The 20,222-nt window shown below is 39.7% G+C and overlaps 1 protein-coding gene across 10 annotated transcripts in view; it reads left to right on the top strand.

The window, feature by feature from the left end:
• Nucleotides 1–422: 422 nt before the first annotated feature.
• Nucleotides 423–20,222, top strand: part of LOC110990340 (vesicle-associated membrane protein 7-like) — a 106,606-nt gene continuing 86,806 nt past the window's right edge. For 4 of the 10 annotated variants that reach the window (XR_015428377.1, XR_015428378.1, XR_015428379.1 and 1 more), the window contains exon 1: nt 424–881. The gene's annotated coding sequence lies outside the window, so the exon portion shown is untranslated. Of the gene's footprint in view, nt 929–20,222 lie in introns of all 10 variants that reach the window. The other 6 variants (XM_087149146.1, XR_015428380.1, XM_087149145.1 and 3 more) reach the window with 6 other exon arrangements.

Raw genomic sequence — 20,222 nt, 5'->3', positions numbered from 1 at the left:
GTCGGCTCATTAGCATTTAAAGTGGCCCCATCATCTTTTGAAAAAAAAAGAGATTGTATGGCCCCTAAAATGGTGAGATTGTGTAAATCTTTGCCAGAATTAACTCCTTGGGTCTTTGGGCTTTTATCTGAGAGCAGAATGGCTACAAAATACGGTTGAACGTTGGAAGTGCCCGAGAAAGTTGAGGGTTGTCACTTGAAAAATGGCTCCAAGCAGACTTCGGGGGATGTTGGCGTGCATGCTATTGGGCCCTGAACGGTGCTGATTTTACACTGTTTTCAATGGGGCTTGAATTAGTGGACTGGACCCTACAGCGACTACTCCCGATCGCTGACCTTTGCAAAACACAGTCGGGATCTGTCTGGTCTGGGAACCAGACAGCGTTATTATGTAGCTCCCCAGAGCAAGACATTGCCAATGAACATTGATGAATGATGAACCGAAACGCAGACGATGTTTGGGATCTAGTGTGAACTCGTTGCCAGACCAAATAGCGTGGCATTTGTGTAACGCCCACCATTCCCTCGTCCAATCCCCATCCCGCGGCCCGTGCGATGATGACGCCATCCATGAAAGTACCCGACGACTGTTGTTTTGACATTAATTGTAATCATGTGTACACGTACATGTACACACAAGGTCTTTACGAGCGATACACAGTAGCTGATATAAAAGCTTTCGGATCACCGTCTCTAGTGCTGTCTGGTTCCCAGACCAAACAGATCCCGACTGTGTTTGGCATCGGAAATGCTATCGGAAGATAGTTGCTGAAGTTACGATGTAGGTAAACGAATTGCCGAAACACGCCAAATCGAAACCAAAATTGCACGGACTTCTACAGATTGGAATCGCCCAAAGTAATACATCAGAGTATTGATGGGGTGAGTGATCCATACACGCAAAAGGGGTTGCATAGAAGGAATTTTCGGTGAGTCCCAACTTTTTGAATGGATCGCTGCGGGGCCTGGTGGGATACGGAGGGAGTACATTAGACATGGTAGACTGGCCCCCAGTCTGGGGCTAGATTACCCCAGAACCATGGTGTTATGTATGCATGTAAATGTTGCAAGTAGGGAGTTCGATGGCATTACCCCACGTACATGAAGTTAGACAGTATCTGCTAGTGCTAGTGTGTAAAAACTCAATGACAAAACCCCGAGGTGAAAATAGGAATCATCAATATTTCACCTTTTGTGATCCTCTTGTAGGCCTACTTTTAAATTGTAGCCAAGAACTTTCTCCTTCAAAACTTCTCATTAGTTTGGAATAAATTGAGGTAGGCCTAGGCTATAGCACCCGAAAAATAAATTGGAAAGAACAATGAGTCAGAGAGCTTTGCAGTCAAGTGGTAGCAGCTTCAGAGAGGACACCATTTTGCAAATCAATTCTCAAAAACCTTTGAACTCTGAGTTCTCTTCCTATTCTGGTAAACCCTCTCTCAGTTGTTTTTATGCAATATTTGCATCAAAGCGGCTCTGAGCTTTCGACTGATAACTTTTCCGGTAATTTCACTAAAAAAGTGTAAAAAATACACCATTTAATGCTGCCGAATTTCATGGGAAAACTGACAAATATCATAAAAAAGACCATTTCAAAGGGGAGAGAAGGTACACGTATGTAAAAATAGTATTTTGGGAAAGTTTGGAGTGTGCTGATTCTAACAGTATGTGTTGCTGTGGCGATAAAATGCGGTTTTTGTATGTTCGTGAACTGTCGGATTTAGAAATTTTCCCCATCCGCGTTAGTTCCACATTGCTGCGCTTGTACATGTATACTGTGACTGGTTCCTGTCCTGTCTCAGTCCTCCTAATGCATATAATACGGACCACGACCAGTCCAATGATGCGCGATGGATCGTGTCATTGCCAACCTTGACTCCAAGGGCGTATCTGCGATCTTTCACTGGGGACCAACATGTCACGGCAAGATAGTACCCATGGGAATAAGGTTGCGTTGTTGGACTGGTCGCTATTGGTTTATATACGCCTGGAGTACTGCGACAGGATGGGAACCAGTCTTCGTTTCAAAGGACATGCGCCACAGTGCAAAGCTCATGATGTGTGGATTGTTGGTAAAGAGAGAGGCAGGATCGTAAGTGAAATGTCTGGATTTTGCTAAAAATTAGCTGGTTACACGGTCCAAAACGGGAAGAATTCCATATACGAAGTTCACTGTAATATCACGTAATTACTACAAAAGTATCCTTACTTTGATCGCTGAATGAAGACGATTCCAATAGGCATTGAAGAGCTGAACATCATAGGACAGAAATGTGGAGTTTTGGGCACACTTTTGGAGCTACACATGGACCAGGTTTATATCGACAGGCGGCCATCTTTGCTTCTGAAGAACATGGCGAATGCGCACGACGTGTGCGCATGAACCGAATCATATCCGGAAAGAACCATTATGTAACAGGAGTTGGGCTGCCACAAGCATTGAGGTAATTTTATGCATGAATCCGCAACACGAGGAGTGCAGAGGGCCGTCATCTGTCTGGATGGATCTACACAGTTCACGAAATACCGCGCAATGTGCCCTACTGTACATGTACAATTTTTACTTGGGGGAAAATAGTGCATGTTTTGCGACAATTTTTAAGTTGGAGGATTTGGTTAGAAGGAAAAAATGGGCCCAATTTCTTTTACAGACAGTTTGTAAGTTGGACAATTTGTTTAGAAGGAAAAAAAGGGCAAATTTCTTTTAGAGAGTGCTTGTCAGTTGGAGGAGTTTTTTTCTATATTTATACAGAGGGAAGGGGAAAAGGGAGCTGAAACCTGTCTTTAGATTATTGTGTGGCTATCTGCGCTCTAAAATGTGAGGGGGGGCTTGTACAGGAGAAGAACATCCTTAAGGATTTGATTGAAGTGGTCTACTCCTGCATGTCGGCAGCGCCACATGTATTCGGCCAGGTAGAACCCAAACTGGTCGCTTCCACTGGTGTGGATAGTCACCTCTCTCACCAATTGTGCCTAAGACTCCAATTCTCGCTCATAGTGCATGTATTGCTAATGGATGAAGCAAGACTCCACCTGAGTTCTTATACAGCATTGGACTGAAATTCCTTCTTTCGTACGGCCGACTGCATTTCTACTTGTTCTTTCTCTCTTGGTTTACATAATACAACAGAGATAACTCACGTCATACAGTCAATTGTGCTCAGACATGTACCTTACCTAGTTGATTTCCTTTGGCACAACCTACTTATATTAACAACGGATAGCCACATTTATTTATATTTAAATATTCTAATTTATACAAATATTTGTGAATAATTACATATTCAGTTTCATACATATTTAATTTTTAAATATTCATCTTGACCTCATCGTGACCTCTCCTTAATTCAACCGTAACTTTATATGGAACATATCGACTTCCTCCGGCAACAAGCGCTCGTGTGGCGTGGTCAGTTAGACTGCTGTATTTCTATACCTAACAGTTCTCTTCATTGCAGGTTTGATTCCCCTTTACGACACAATTTGGATTAAATGTATTAAATGTGTATACTAACTGTAATAATCCTTGTACTAATGACAGGAAAACTGTGGAGAAATAAAAGGACGGGATAATGAAGGAAAAAGGAAACGGTAGAAGATATAGTAGGGGAAAAAAAGAACGGCAAAAGGACTCACTTTTTTGCCGTTTTATTGCGTGGGGCCCCTTCTTTTTATACCTGTCCCCCTAAGTTACTGAACCCCCTTTCACATCTCTATTCCCCAAAAATAAATGTCGCCCCTTTTTAAATCTGTCCTGGAGCAAAAATTTCTCCTAAAAAGTGAACTTCGTATATGGAATTCTTGAAATGCAATGAAATTGAATGAAATTTGTGCTAAAGAGATATTATTTAGTCTTGACAGCATTTGGAGAGAAGATTTGATTGCGAAAATGCAGTTTCACGCGCAATAACTGTAAAAAGGCTGTTGTGTTTTATACTTTTCTTATAAATGACACATACATGTAAAAAATACAAATGCCATGTGTTTCCTTTATTTTCAGAATACTTGATAAAAATGTAATTAAACAATCAGATAGTGGATGTCCAGCTATAAATAGGGGTATTTGCATTTGTTTTCACTTTTAAGTTTCCAATCACTCCACTCCGAAATTGTTTGCTCAACAGCACATGTACATTGTAACAGTTACATAATTCGACAGAGGTTAATTAGTCTTGAAATCCATAAATGTGGCCATTTATTGCCTGCAAAGCCTATTTTAGCATGACTAACAGTACCTGCAGGCTGTTGTTTTGGTGATGGTAGGGTTCAGCCAGGAAACTGATGGAAAGAGGTGTCATTCTGTTCAAAGGAATAAATATAAATGGAATTTAAGCGACAGACAAATATACCCTTACTGGTATCTTTCAAACACTCATAATATGTAACTCCACTATATTACAAGCTATAAAGGTAATTTATACACCAATGAACTTCTACTGAGCTGCTCTTTACAACCATACCAGACTTGTGGTTATTGCTGGGAAAAAAAATCCATCGCCTCCCTACTGCAAGTTGAAAGTGTGGTGTTCATTACCTTTAGCACCCTGTACCTATGATAAAGGAACAAATCCTACTTTTTCAGAACAACTTAGGTACCTCAATAAGTTGTTGATGAAGCCCTCTTTCATATCAGAAAGAAAAGAGAACATGGCTCTTGGTTTTGAGGGAAATTTGGTGTAAAAATGGTAGCGTACTGGGTACATGACCACCCTGAATGCACCGAAGTACTGTGAACGACGACAAATTAGCAAATGTAGTCTGGTTCCTTGACCTAGATGAGATTCGTTTTGATGGATCTAAAATGCCTGAGTCGGGTAACGAGACAAAAAACAAAATGGGATGATTTGACAGAGCAGAACTTGTCTTTTGCCAAACTGGTGTTAGAAATTTGTGGTTTTCATGTTGAATATTGTCAAAATTTAGCTAAACTAGGTTTATCAGGATTGAGTAATGGTTCCTTAAGCTTAAAATGCTAGTTTGAGAAAGTGAACTTTGTTTCTTTATTATAGAAACAGGGTGCTAAAGGTAATGAACATCGTAAGTGTAAATTATAATTTTTATGTAGGGCTTAGGTACCCCAGATACCCCAGAACTGTAGCCTGTGAGGTTCGATGTCCGCCTGCTCCCACGAACCCCACAGAAAACAAGCCTTTTTCCCCATGGTGTTTAACAGGGCATGAACAGGCATTTTGAGATGTGTATCCATAGAAATGTTACTCCATAAAGGCATTCAAGCCCTATGAATCGCTAATAATGCATGGCTGATTTTGCACAACTGTGATGATGCCTTTATACTGTTGTGCAAAATCACTCTTGCAGTGTTGGCGATAACGCTCATTCCCTCAAGAGTTAGATTACATACATGTACATGCACCGTACCTTCATACTTTGTATCAAAAAAAAACCAGGCCAAACCATCGCCGTTTTTAAAAAGGTGCAACTATTTCCTAATCAGTGTCCAAGAGTCATATTGTTCGTATGTGTACATGTACCGGTACATGTACATGTAATTGTGAAGACAAGCCGTGATCAAATGGTGGGCTATAGCTGCAATCGATACACAAGATGTTGAAATTGGCTGCCACTACTCTCCGTATATCTGTGTGTAATTTTCTTAGCGGCGACTGGACTGACAGGTTGAAATGGCAGTTGGCTGCCCGTGCTGGGGGTCACAGTGAACAATCACAGGGCTCCTTGTTATTTATGCCCAAATGGCATGAACGACAGACAGCCGTTGAGTCTGCGAGTGCGTGAGTGTGCATTGCACTGAAGATCGCCACGAGCCACGTGTGAGATGGCACTTGCTCCACAGACATTTTTTACTCTGCAGTGATGACAGCTAAAAATACATGTAGGTCACTGTAGGGAATAATTACCAGCTTCTGTATCTGGAACTCTTCCCCACTAATTTTCCAATAAAATGTTACAACAGCCGACAGTGAAATTTAGCTTAGAAAATTCTGAAGCATTTACAAGTTTACAAACCACTTGGGCCCTTAGGCCTAGGTTTTTGCTGACAAGTCTCATAGGCTTGTGCACAGGAGCATGAAGTGTTGCCTGTACATGTATATGGAACTTTTTCCCGTGGTTTTTATTAATTATAATTGAAATTACCCCCCCACCGGTATATGTGTTGAAACAACATCCAGAATATAAAATTTGTTGTTTGATTAACAAATGGGAGCAAAAAACCAGAACATTTTGGTGAAAGGCCCCGCCCCCAAGAGGTATCTCATTACCATAGAAAATTTGAGAAAACATAATCATGTGCCACTAGCATGTTAATGCATGACTTGGGTCAAGTTCAGAATAATTAAAGTCGTTTTTTGCGTATTTTAGAGATATGCTAACCAGACATGCCAGATGTAGTGCTGTAGCAATACTTACATGTATAAAGATGTGACAAGCCAGCATAACTTTCCAACTGAAGCAAAATTTAGACAAATTTGGACAACAAAAGTCAGAGCCAATGTGTCAGGACTGACAGTGAGCTCCAATTTTTGGACCATGTACATGTAAACAACTGTTATTTGCAAAATTCAGAGCATTTACTGACCATCCTGCCTCTCTTCACAAATCGATATGCACATCTACATTCTGTGGCCATGCGTTTTTACGATGCATCACACACTACACATGTGCAACGTCACGAACATCTGGTATCGGCTTGACCATTTACAAGTGTGTAAATAGCTTCACAACACAGCATATAGCGCACACCCTGTTATATTCTCCCGCTTTAAGAATGGTTGAACCCATTCAAATTCAAAGCCCTCCAAGTCACAGGAGAAGCTACCGGGGTACATGTACTTGGAGACTGCAGGTACATTTAGAATGGATTCTTTGATCCATGTAGTAGTAATGTTAACCCATACCCGTAATACTACTTGATTTGTCCAAACATTTCTCTGTTAGGTGGTTTACATACATGTACTTGTACTGTACCAATGTCCTGCATACCAAGAATAAAAACTGTAAAAACCATGCTGATTTTACAAAAAGGTGCAAACATATATGTAGTTGATTGACCTGTCATGTTGGTTCCACGATTTAGCCAGTCCCGCAATTTTCAAAATTTTCAGAAAACAGAATTGCCTACATGTACATGTAGGTCTCAGTTTGTGGTTCATTTAAACAGTTTACTTGAAGGTCTTTTGGAAAAATAATTTTAGTTCACAGAATCACCACATTGACTCATGAAGTTCGGCCACAACTGATTTTCGCTGATTGCAGTTCAAAACAACTGCACGTGTGCATTTTGTGTAATGTTACATTTGTCACTTTGCTCCCCCTTTCAGTAATAGTGCTATTTGGAGATACCTTAATTTCTCACTTCAGAAATTAAAAAGCAGTTTTTCTAGAGAAAATAGAAATACTGTAAAGCTGTATACAGAAAGGGACAGAGAACATCAGACAGGTTTGTTATACTTGCAATTTTTCTAATGTAACCTGGGAAAATAACACAGTGCGACCAAATGGGGAAAATGTGCAAACCTCGACAAAAAGAATAAAGTAATAACAATAATAGTAATAATAAGGATCGGTAAGAAGTTGGGTCGCAGGATATTCACTAGAAAAGATAAAGGGAAAGATGGAGAGATTCAACTTAAGTTCTAAAAAAAACAAGCAGTATTTTATTCTAGATGCCTAGAGAGGTTGAAGTCACAGTTGCACAAAAATGAGGTAGTGAAATTCGGTCAGTCTGCACAGCAAAAAAACTAATAGAAGAAATTCCTTAAACTAAATGGTGAATCCCCCAAAAAATAAATATACACACAAAATGGATGGACTAGACCAACCGAGACTTTTAAATGAGACTGTTTGACCCTTAAACAGCACTTGTAATTATATCACGGAATTAAACCAACACTTGAGCAAGACTATAGTTTAGTGAACCTATGCCTTTAAACACGACCTGTAATGAACTAGTGGTTAACCAACACAGCACTCAGTAAATACATGTACATGTAGATGCAAATATTTTATCTTTAGAAACCTGCAAAATACAACAGGGAAGCAAAAATAAAGTAAGGTTACTACAGAAGCAAAGAAGGAATAATTAATCACTGAAGTGCAATCTTGAAACTTACAACTCCTGCCGGACAAAATAATAAAGCAAAGTGCTTTGCATGTGCTACCCATTTAGAAACTTTATAGGTCACTACACTACACCACCTGCATTGCTGAATAATACAGCACATGATGCATGGCTATGGTACAATGCACTGGGCTGAGATAAACTGTCCAGCCTGGGCAAACATAAGGGCTAAACTCGTCCAAGTCAAACTGTCAGAGTAGTAGGGGTGAGCCAATTTCTCTGCGCAATGGAATTCTCCCTCTTTCACGCGTGGCTTCTCAAATCAGACCTCATAACCCCCCGGACTTACCCACTCCTCGGGAAACCGGCGCAGCCCCTAACACTCCGGGAAAAAATGAGATAAAATTTGTAGACCACAGACAAAAAATAGAGACATGAACACTCCACTAAAATCACAGTCTTTTATTCCACTCCCTAGATATTTAGCGGCCAAAACTGCAAACATTGATGTTAAAAACAAAAATGACTCTGAGTGCATCCGTTGGGCATTGCATGCGGCTTTAAAATTATATTCAGAAAATGTCAAAAATCGGTTGGAAATCAATCCAAATTGTAGAATACACGAAAACAGAATTTCAACTGATACTAAAGAAGACGGTTTAAATTTCACAAATATAAATTTTCCAACACCAATTTCGCAAATTCCACGAATCGAATCACAAAACAATTTGGCAATTAACGTGTTTGGCTATATTGAGAAAGAAGGCGTTCATCTCCTTTATAAAACTAAATGTGCAGAAGAGCCTGTAAATTTACTCTACTTTACCCAAGGCGAAACGAGTCATTATTGTTGGATTAAGCACTTTTCCCGTTTAATGGGTGACACCAACAATCACCAAGGTAAAAAATATTATTGTTTTAGATGTTTAAATCACTTTCAAACGGGAAAAAGACTCGACAGGCATCAAGAAAAATGCCAAGGAATTGACATGGCACCTTGTAAAATAGTGTTTCCCATAAAGGGACATTTGAACCCAAAACTAACTGCGATCACGCAGAAAAATGGACTTCCTCTAAAACTGGTGCAATGCCTCCAAAACAAGGGACTTCTTTGACTTTTCCGTGGGACTTTTCACCGTGGTAGCTCTTGTCTGGGCGCTGCGGGAAATAATTTGATAAATTTTTCAACATCCTTCTAAAATCAAATGGCCCTAACTTCAGCCACTAAATTTGAATACGCTAAATTAGTCGCCGTTCATGCGACGTGGTTAAATGTCAACGGCTACGAATCGCAACGAGATTTAATTGCGCAGGCAAAGCTGGACGTGCAAAACCAAAGGCACCGCGTTTGTTTAGTGAGAAAACCAAGAGCGGCAAACAAGTTTACAAACCGAATGAAATATTTATTCCAGATGATTTATGCACCGTTTAAAAAATGAAAAAATAAATAAAAACTATATAAAAGGATATGATAAACCATAAAACAAACGTGAACTGTTATTTTTGCAAAGACACTAGAAATTCAATTCACTTGATAGATTCGTACTGTTGCTTGCGCTGTTTAAATTCCGACCGTTTATGCAAATGCACCGACTGTAAATAATGCCACAGTTGCCACAAATGCAACGACTGCACCCGATGTAATAACTGCTCCACTTGCGATGGGTGCGGCAGGTGTATAAATTGCGTATATTGTTTAAATTCATATGACTGCCAAAATTCAAGCGCCTTGGACAGTTGCGAAGACTGGTACGAGTGCAGCAGTTGTATAGAGTGTTTTGGTTGCACCGCTTGCACCTGCTGCGTACATTGTAGCGAGTTGGAAGGAATGGATCACGTGGTGCTCGTAAACGGCAGGCATAAAAAGCTGCAACACGCTCGAGAAAACGATTTGTCCCTTTGATCCGAGTCAGTTAATCACTTCAAAACCCTTGATTAAAGAAGGCACTCACATGAGTTAATGCAGCTCGCCTATTTTTTAGCATCACATCGGCCAAGATAAATGCCTGTTGATTATGACGATCAAACCCTGTTACGGCATAAACCAGCTTTATAAATAGGGCACTCAAGATAAAACGCTGGAAAATTTAGTAGGGCGACAAATCTGCTACCAAATACAACAACCTACCGTGGAAATACTCGATCACATAAATGTAGCTGTTCATAGGTTCATCGAATCTCGACCTGACACTAAGTCTAATCTCCCGTCTAATACCATAAACGCCTACAAAGCCAGTTGCGATATTGATGACCTTAATAAAATAGAGTACGTAGTTAAACCACCTTACACGGACAAGCACCGAAAGTACGTTAAAATAGACCCTTATGCCTCTCTATTTGATCATCGAAAAAGACCCATTGACTCATCAAATATCGAGAAATTTATAAATAAGAGATGTGACGCGCATTCATTTATTTGTCCAAAAGACGTGTACTGCGGTACTCACGGTTCACTGTCATGTGGCACCAGTGTTACATGTAGGTATAAAGTATCGGCGGCTATGTTGAAAATTAGAAACAACTGCTAATTTCAAATAAGTCAGCGTTGCAAGCATTTAGCAGATCTGGATCTGAATCTGGATCTGAATCTGAATATCCCGTGAAATTAAAGGGTGATTAAATTTGAATAATTAACTTAGAATTAATTTAACCTCAGTTATTCCTAGTAATAACTGAGGCTATTTTCACGTCATTCGTTCCTTAAATAAATGGACTTTTAATAAAAACAATGACAGACCAAGAGATTTACCAACTAACTGGAATAAAAGTGCTAGACCACCTCAGTCTTCAAAACCCACATGCCCACACAAAAACAAAATGATAAGAGATTGGAAATATGCATGTCGGGATTGCGGATTAATATTTTTTCAGATTTACCCAGACACAGAAGAAAATGTGGTCGGTAGAATCAGCGTTTTGTTTATAAAAACCGAAGCAAAAGTCGAGTAAAACTTTAAAAGAATTAAACGTTCAATTGATGCATGATCAAGCGGGCACCATAGAATATAAATTAAACCGAGTTTTAGCAGGTAAGATTTCTCGGGGCAAACCGCTCAAGGCCCTAATAGCGGTCTGTTACCAAAATGTAACTGGGGAAGCTGAAAATAAAGTAAAAGACCTCTTTCAAGTCTCGGAGAAACACTGGAACGACGCCCTCGATAAATTTAACCTTGCCGAATAAGACTTTTAAAAACCTGTTTATATTTTTTAAATGCGTATAAAATAAAATGGAGACTCACACTCTTCACTTAACCGAATGCGAACAGACGTTTAAATTGAAAGATGTCATTAAAAACACTAAAGGCGACAAAGTTGTCAGAGTAAAGAATATTCAGTTTAAACCTGGATATTTTAACGTAACAAACGCTACTAAAATTGAGTGGGATACAAACTTGGACGGTAGGCCTGCGGGGGTCCGTGGCAAACAACCACCTGGGATCGATTCAGAGCCCAGAGGAGAAGTATCTCCCAATTCAGAATTAGTAGAAAGAGCTAAAACCAGATTGATCCAAGCAAATAAAAGAGGCACTTTAGCAGAAGAAATCAGAATCATCGCTGAAGAAATTGAGCAGCTAAACCAAGAAATCACAACTTTAGAATCAGTTTCATTGATCGAGGGGCAGAGACAAGCCTTGGATGAAATTTATGAAGGGAATCCCCCAACTCGACCTGTAACCGTACAACCAACCGTACAACCAACAAGACCCAGAAGAGAATTAACTAAAAAACTTTTTTTGACGGGGCTAACAGAACCTATATACGATAGACTTCCTCCTCAAAGCTCATCTCAACCATTACCCAAGGGCAAAGAGGAAGTATCGTGGCGTCTCCCAATTTAACGCACGCATATAAATTACCAAAAGTCACCATGGACAAAGCGGTAAACCGTTGGGCAAGGGAACCGATTTCATTTTATCAAAATCAATTTAACTTTGCGGTGTATTGCGCAACGACGGCTTGCGGTGTAGGTTTGGATTTGCTGTCTGATCCCAATCCATACGTGTCGGCTTTGTTCAACTTTCACGTTTATTACACCATGAGAAAAATATTTTACGACTGCACGATGCCTGTTCCAAGTGACAACATATTTGATGCATTGCACAATAATTACGATCATCGCAAGTTTACAGATATCTGCCGACTGTACAACGTCGATTTCAATATGTCTGTTAAACAAACTCGCGACACTTTATCAAATGGATTAGGAACTGCGTCTTATTATGATAATGGTTACATACCTGTCCCTAATGAAAATTATGATGCAATACACGTCACCAATGGCAAATATGCGGGATCTACTTTTATGGGTTTTGGCTGGGCGGATCCGCCCAAAGGCTCTGGTCATGCGAGTACTTATCCGGTAAATTGGATTTCACAGTCAGACGCGGTCACTCTGGCCTGGTGGGATTTTATTCCTAAAAAGTCTAATTTGACAGACGTGGGAATTACAAAGGTGAACAAATCGATTCGAGCTTATTGGGAGCGCTTGCACAAACGAAGACTAGCGTTTTAGTCCCCGGTACTGGATTAGACGCACAGCAACAATTTATTACGATCGTAGAGAGTCTAATAAATTCAGAGCCCGATCTCAAACAATCGATGAACCAATTTCAAGATTTGTTGCAATACGCGAAAACGCCTCTAAATTTCGTAGTCACGCCGGGGTTATATCTGATGCCTTCGGATATGGACTCACGCATCGGTACGTTTTAAGGGTACAACAATAATTTACAAATTGCCACTGCAGATATGAGGACAGGCTATGTGCCCAGTTTAAATTCTGGTGGAGTTTCAGAGGTCGCCAATTTGGACGATCAAGCAGAAGAAAAACAACCAGACCCAACAATTTTACCAAACCCACATGTAAAGCCAATTTAAGTCCCATTTCAGAACGTAAGCTGTTAGACATCCACAACGAAGAAAAACTGTCTTTAACTATCGGAGCCATTGCAGTTGGTGTAATACTGTTAAAGTATTAACTTAGAAAAATAAAAGGCAAAAAAATGTACCCCCTTTCTCAAATTTTTTTTTTTTTGCTCAAAAATATTTATTAACCTACGTTTTTGTACAAAAGTCAAAATTACATAACCTACCGCTAAAAACAAGGTCCACACGTGATCCGCGATCCATCCAACCGCTTTACTCGCCACGTTGCAAACTTAAAACGCTACCAATGATTCCGGGCAAAGCTCCCAGCACTTTCAACCCAAGTTTCTTAAACACGTTTGCCAAATTTTTCAATTGACGTTTTATCCAATCGGTTACGCCTCCTTTGGACTGGGGTCAGTTCTGGCATAATGCTACATGTAGGTGTGCCGGCAGCTCTGGCAGCAGCTACGATGCTACTTACGATCGTACCTATGGCTAAACTAAAAGCCGTTAAAATACTAATGATCACGCCTTGCTCTCGAAATATCGTTCGAATCTTATCCCCAAGCGTATCATCCGACTGTAAAGCATAATTAATTAAATCTTTAATTTGCGATATTTGGCTTTGGAGTTGACCGTTTAATGCGTCTCTTTGGGCTTACAGTCATTCGAGTTGATCTTGCAATTCACGTAAAAGAGCTGAATCTTCAGAAGTTTCAAGACGACTAATTTCTTCTGGAATTTCAATAATTTTAGCTTGATTCAATCGTATTTGCCCTGTCATCATTTGTAATTGTTTGTCTAATCTCCTAAAAGCTCTCTATAATTTAAACCGTCAATTTGCGCTGTTTGATTCTCTGTAAGCGAGGCCACGATGTTGCTAACTTGATCTGATATTTGGGGAAGCATTTCGATGTCTTCAGTTTCAGTGGCGTTTTATTCCAATTGTGCTTGACTTGTTTTCTTCTGGTTATCCAAAAAACCGAGTTCTTCGCAAATAAATTTTGATCCGCTTTGAAATCCGGCTTTTCTAGTGCATTTTGCTATCGTGCCCAGCGCTACAAACTTTCTTGGGTTTCGTTCATCAGTAAGTAAAACCGCTACGGGTGACCTTCTGTTTTTGTAATACAAACCTCCCTATTTGTGACATAAGCCTTTTTTGCTTTTTGTGATGTATTCAAAATGTTTGTAGGCTGGCGTTGGGATATCCGATCTGCCTTTATTTGTGTAAAATTTATAAAAATCAATTACTTTTGGATTATCGATAAACATTGTTTTCCCTCTTTCTAAAATGTCGCCTGTCATCTCGCCTTCTATAAAAGAAGTTTCTTCTTGATCTTGAAATAAGTTATTATCAACAGATCTTGGTCACCCGTTTGTATTTCTTGATCCTCCAACAGAGGAATTTCCTCTGGATCAAATCCTCCTTTGGCCATTTTTTATAATATACGTATTTTAGGTGGTGATAGGGCGGTTAATTTGGCAATGTCTTTGATACTTAACCGATCCAAATCTGGCGGTTTAATTTTAAAAAGCGTACTCGATAACATGGCATAACCCATTGAAATCGCTGAAACTACGGCACTGTGGTAAATTGTATTAGCAATGCCGTTTACGTTGATTAATTTAGCGTCACTCATTTTTATTATATAGTATTTTTAATTTTATTCCATGTCTAAAATTTCTCGGTCTGTAATTTCAGTAGTTTGAATTTTTGGGGGTGGTTGAACTTTTGCAGGCGTTGACTTATTTTTCAAAATTAAAAATAACACTATAATAATCGCCAAGCCGCCCAATATTAAATTTCTATTTTCTGTGGCCGTTTTATAAATATTATCTTCTGAGCTCGGGTCACTCGCCGCCATTTTGGCCAACTGCTGTTTCATCTTTCTATGATGCTCCGCCAATTTTTTTCCTTGCTCCACACTTTTCGGATTTTTAACTTGTCACTGTTGGAATTTGGGTCTGTACCGGGCTTTTGACCGGAGTCGGTGCTGCTGCTGCTGTTGACATCTTGTTTTATAATAGATGCGTTTTATTGATAGATAAATGTTTAGTCATTATTAACGTAGCTACCAGTGGCGAAAGGTAGACACCGTATTTATAACAAAGCTCACTTAAAAAGTGGTTGAACATCTGATTTATAATCGGGTCGTAATTTAAATCTTAGTTACGTCTGCCTCCGAGGTTAAATCGATATTGAAACTGTGAAATTCAACTTGGCGTGGCGATGCCTAATAAGCGCGTGTATAAACTTAGGATCGCGTTTCCAAGCGTGTTGACAATTTCTTTGCCGAAACGTACCTCGTAAAGATTAAAAATCTTTTCTTGATCCTGTGGATTTTAGAGATTCAATATCTTTAATGGAATATTCTTTGCCTAACTATTTCTTTGATTTGCCAGATGCCACAATCGAACAGAGGCAATCTTTGAAATCGGGCTTGAGCTCGGGTGATTTTGCATTGACTTTTGAATCGGCGAGTATACTTTTGATGTCATCCATTTTAATATATGAATTTCAAAATTGTTGAGCGCTTGCTTTAGGCATAGGTATTCAATTGTATAAGAAGTTAAATTAGCTGCGATAACTACATGTACAGTGTACATGTAGTTTGATAATTAGTTGAATGTATTCAAATGGTGCTATCATTTATTAACAACAAAATAAAAATTAGTGCAGCCTGACTATAAAAGCCCAGCCGCACCAAATCTTTAACTAGTTCAAGCTATCTTATCTGACTTCCTTTTACAGAAATCTGTGTCTATAAAAGGGTTAGGGTCAAATCGATTATTTATTTTGTCTGCATGGCGGCAATGATAGATCCATCCACTAATGGTGACTTCTACAGGATCACTCCAAATTCTACAATCATGTTTCCGTCTGCAATGTTTACAAGCTGAAGATCCACCGCATTTGACGCATTGATATATTCGTCTGCCATGTTTACAAATTGAAGCACCACCACATTGAACGCATAGAATTTTTTGTTTTCCATGAATGCACTTACAGTGGTCATTGGATATTCTTGCCGACGCGTTACAACTAATACATCTCGCGCATATTTTACCATTATCTTTAACTTTAAAGGAATCCAATCCTTTTAATTTATGGCAGCGATTACACATTTTATTCTCCATTTAAATTTAATATTACATTCATACATTTTATCAGTTTTTATTCAACAAAATAATTCATAGGTGGCTCTGTTTTTAAAATTAATTTACTGAACTTCACGTCACGCAAGTGCCTTTTAATAATTTCTCTTTCCTCGTCTGGCACTACGTCATTTTCAGATAAACACTGATCAAATGAATTTTGATCTTTACAGTGAAATAAAGCAGTCCAGGCCGTGTTCTCCCTGAAATCTTTGAGCACCGAATTATATTTTTGCGTGAGTAACCAACAGCTGTGTAAAATAATGCCGGCCGCTAAACGCCATTCGACTTGGCGCGCAAAAATTACTATTCTTAGATTTTTTACATTATTTTCTGAACTGGTCAGCTGCGCAATTGTCTATAATAGACAAGGTATGTATACAGTCAAACGCCTTTTGATACAAATCGATCGCTTCATTTAATTCCAACTTTTCACGGTCCAAATCGCACAAATATATATGTAACATGGCTTTCATTAGTCTTTATGGAGTCTGCATAATATTGAGTTATATACATGTAAGTTATCTTCTTTATAAACCCACAAACACTCAAAATAAGTATTATTTTTAGACAACGTGGGACAAATTATCACCATTGCCTCGAATACAAATTTATACTCTGTTTCTCCCGCTGCCCGTTTTCCCAATAATTAATGCGCAATGCGGTGATTTAAACATGTTCCCATTCATTTTTAAATTAAACCAGACTTAATAAAGCAAGCTCTTAAAATTTCCATCTTCGACCGACAACTGCGCATCCATTACCAAAAATACGTACATCGTCAAAGGCCCTGCCGTCTCTGCCTGTCGTTCCATTGGAATCGATATATCACCGCCAAGCGGCTGACCAAACCCGTGCGCAGAATTATCGTCCGAACTCCTGAAATCGAGCCACAAACCGTATTTATCTTTCAAGTAATCGGCCATGTCTACTCCGGTCAAGTTTAGATCCTTTATGACCGCACGAGCCGATTTGGTGTCTGAGTCACCGAAGTACTTGTTGACTTCGTTCCAATGTTGATATTCAAATAGCCCTTGTGAATAAAGTTGATTTGGCTTACCCTCGACCGTTGCGATCGTCTTTGTGACGTGCGGATTGTAAAATCTCTTTGAACAGAATCAAAACGCCTTTAAGACTTTTAATCGTTTGATCGATCGTTGGTATTCCATAATGTATCCGACTTATTGACTGCTTGTTTTTTCCAAGAATGAATTCGGTCAAATAAGTAGTAGACGAGCCCTTTATGTTTTTGCCGGATACTTGTTGCTAAATCTCGATTGGTGACGACTTCATATTCTAAAGTCAAATCAGAAATTGCATATTCTGCGGCGATATCCGTGGAATTGGGGACTTGTCGTGGTTGTTAAAAGTTAGTTGATACATGTATGTCAAAGGCTCTTTAAAACCCGACGGATAAAAAGGTCCGTGATCCGTCAACAGGGGGCATGTCTAGCGGAATCACTTACCTATTTTTAAAAGCGTCTGCAATTGCTTTATCATTGCCGTGTTTGCAGCTTCGTTTTTATCGGCTGCCCCGAGATGTAACTTTTGCGACATTTTCACGTTTTAGGCCAAAGTACGCCATATTTTTAGTCTGCGAAATTGGTAGCCAATTATCTTTAATTGTGAAACACGTCCGCGTCCCGGTAGTTGACGATTTTATTGCCTTGTAAGCTGACGTTGATATCTTGGATCAAATTTCTCACCACGTTGTTAAATACGGTTCTGTTGTCGTCTGATGCTCCGTCTAGATCTAGTTTAAGAGCCAATTTGGCCGTTCCCGGCACAATTACATCATCTGTTCCTAAGGCAGGGAATTTTACGGTCAAATTGTGACCCGCGGCGATGGTACTCGGGTTGTGGGTGTTGGTTACTTGGCGTCTTTTGCCTTTGAGGTACTTTTAGTTTGCAACTCGGGTTTAGCTTTTTAGTGTATTGTTGTGACATTTTCTTAATATATACGATTTTTAATTTATGTAAAAATTTCAAACATGAGGGATAGCGCGATAAATGATATGCCCTCCGCAAAGAACATTTCTTCATATTCCATTAATTTATTTTGCTTATGAAACGTTTCAGATTCCATTTCTGCTAAAATATCTCCATTATGATCCATGTCAGCTTGAATTTCTGCTAGTTGATTTTTAATTTCGCTATTCATATTTTAAATTCTATATTTTAAAAAATGGCGAGTGCTTTAAATGATGGTGGGAGGAGCGATTGTAAATGCATTAGCGTTCACGGGTTCAAATTTTTTTTTTAGTAGTTTATCGAAAAGTAAAGTTGACGAGGAACGAAGGCATCACGATTTAGCCCTAGAACAACTGGTGCAAGCAAAAGAATCTTGGGAACAAAATCGTGTTCATATGTTAGACTTTTTAAACGAACTAGTGTGACAAGAACACACGAGTCAGCAAACATTTGTAAACGTGGACGAAGCATTACGCGCCTATGCCAAATTGACGGGTAAACAGGTGGTTTCGAGTCAACTCGGACCCAAACCAACTCGGACCCATACCAACTCGGACCCATGCCAACTCGGACCCAGGACCAACTCGGACCCACGCCATCTCGGACCCAATACTAACCCGGACCCACGACCATCTCGGACCCACAACCAACTCGGACCCAATACTAACTCGGACCCACGACCAACTAGGACCCACCATGAGTCAACTCGGACCCAACCCAAGGAGCGTGATTAACTTGTTGAAAATTTTTATTTTGTCCACTTTTACATTTAAGCATTTGGTAAATGACACTTTTGCACTGCATGCTGCCGAGATTTAACGTCCTCTCTACACATTATGCGGGGAAACAGTGGCACAGGATTCCCAGAATTTCTCCGTTTTCGAGTTTGAACAGGCATGGTGGTTAAAAACCGTACAGGACTAGATTTGATATCAGTGATGTCTTGGAACAAGTGATAAGTAACCGACAAGCGTCGTATTTTTATGGAGGCACATTTCCTTTGATGTCTTATTTGCCGCTTGTAATCTGGAATCTTAATCGGTTATTAGCTTCCGAGGTACCGCCATGATTAACCACAAAGACTGATTTTGTCACCTTCCATTCTTGAAACCCTATGATCGGGGAGTGGGAGCTTGGGACAACCAATGGGAGCAGCTTTTGGAGTGTGATTGACAGTACCAAATCATTGACGCCCTTTCTCCGAAGTTTTTTTTTTTTTGGCACTCCAGATCACCAACAGAAATCGAATGAACTTTCACCAAACAGCCCCCAAAGTTTTTGTTGCAATAAAAAGCCACAGATAGGCCTTCTGATGTACATAAGAGATACTGCATACATACAACAGATACTGCAGATATACACCAATGTCACGAACATTGACCTTTAATAGTGCCATAATCACGAGGGATCATAGAATTATTTATATAAATCCCGAATTTGGGATTAATAGTTTCCGGTTCAGAGTATTTCTTTCACAAAACGCCCCACAATGCGGACCTATTTTGGATAGAGGCAGGCGGCTACATTCAGAGCTGAACGCATAGTTTTACTACTACTGATTAGGGGGTATCTTTGGAAAAGGCGAATAAAAAAGTTCATAAAATTGAAACGAAAAGTGATCAATCTGGCCATAATCTTGAATTTCAAGTGGAAAAAAAATTATCTTGAATTTCCAGCGAGAAAAAATGAAGGCCAACCTCTTCCCGAGGTTCAAAAGTCGGCGCTATTTCGGTCTACGGGCGCGTATTTGGTGTAATGCAACCGTAAGACTCAGTGGGTCCGAGTTGACTCGAGGTGGGTCCGAAATGGCGTGGGTCCGAGTTGACGTGGGTCCGAGTTGGTTGTGGGTCCGAGATGGTCGTGGGTCCGAGTTAGTATTGGGTCCGAGTTGGCGTGGGTCCGAGTTGGTCCTGGGTCCGAGTTGGCATGGGTCCGAGTTGGAATGGGTCCGAGTTGGTTTGGGTCCGAGTTGACCTGATCCCAAACAGGTTACGCCTTTACTGCCAGAACCTAAATTATCAGATTTTGCGTACCGTCCGAGGATCAACAAAGTCGTGTATTTATATGGATTATATCCAGGACTGCTTTAGTCATTTTTTTAGCGTATCGATTTGCTTAACTTAAATAACTAGTTTTTTAAAATGGACCAAGAATTTTCAAAGTTGTTCTACAGTCCTCAAGGCTACTGG

The sequence above is a fragment of the Acanthaster planci genome, linkage group LG19, assembly GCF_054643075.1.
Source record: "Acanthaster planci isolate LZ-2023a linkage group LG19, COTS_SCS, whole genome shotgun sequence".
Classification (NCBI taxonomy): Eukaryota; Metazoa; Echinodermata; class Asteroidea; order Valvatida; family Acanthasteridae; genus Acanthaster; species Acanthaster planci.
The sequence above is the reverse complement of the archived record's forward strand: the minus strand, read 5'-3'. Positions and strand labels throughout refer to the sequence as shown.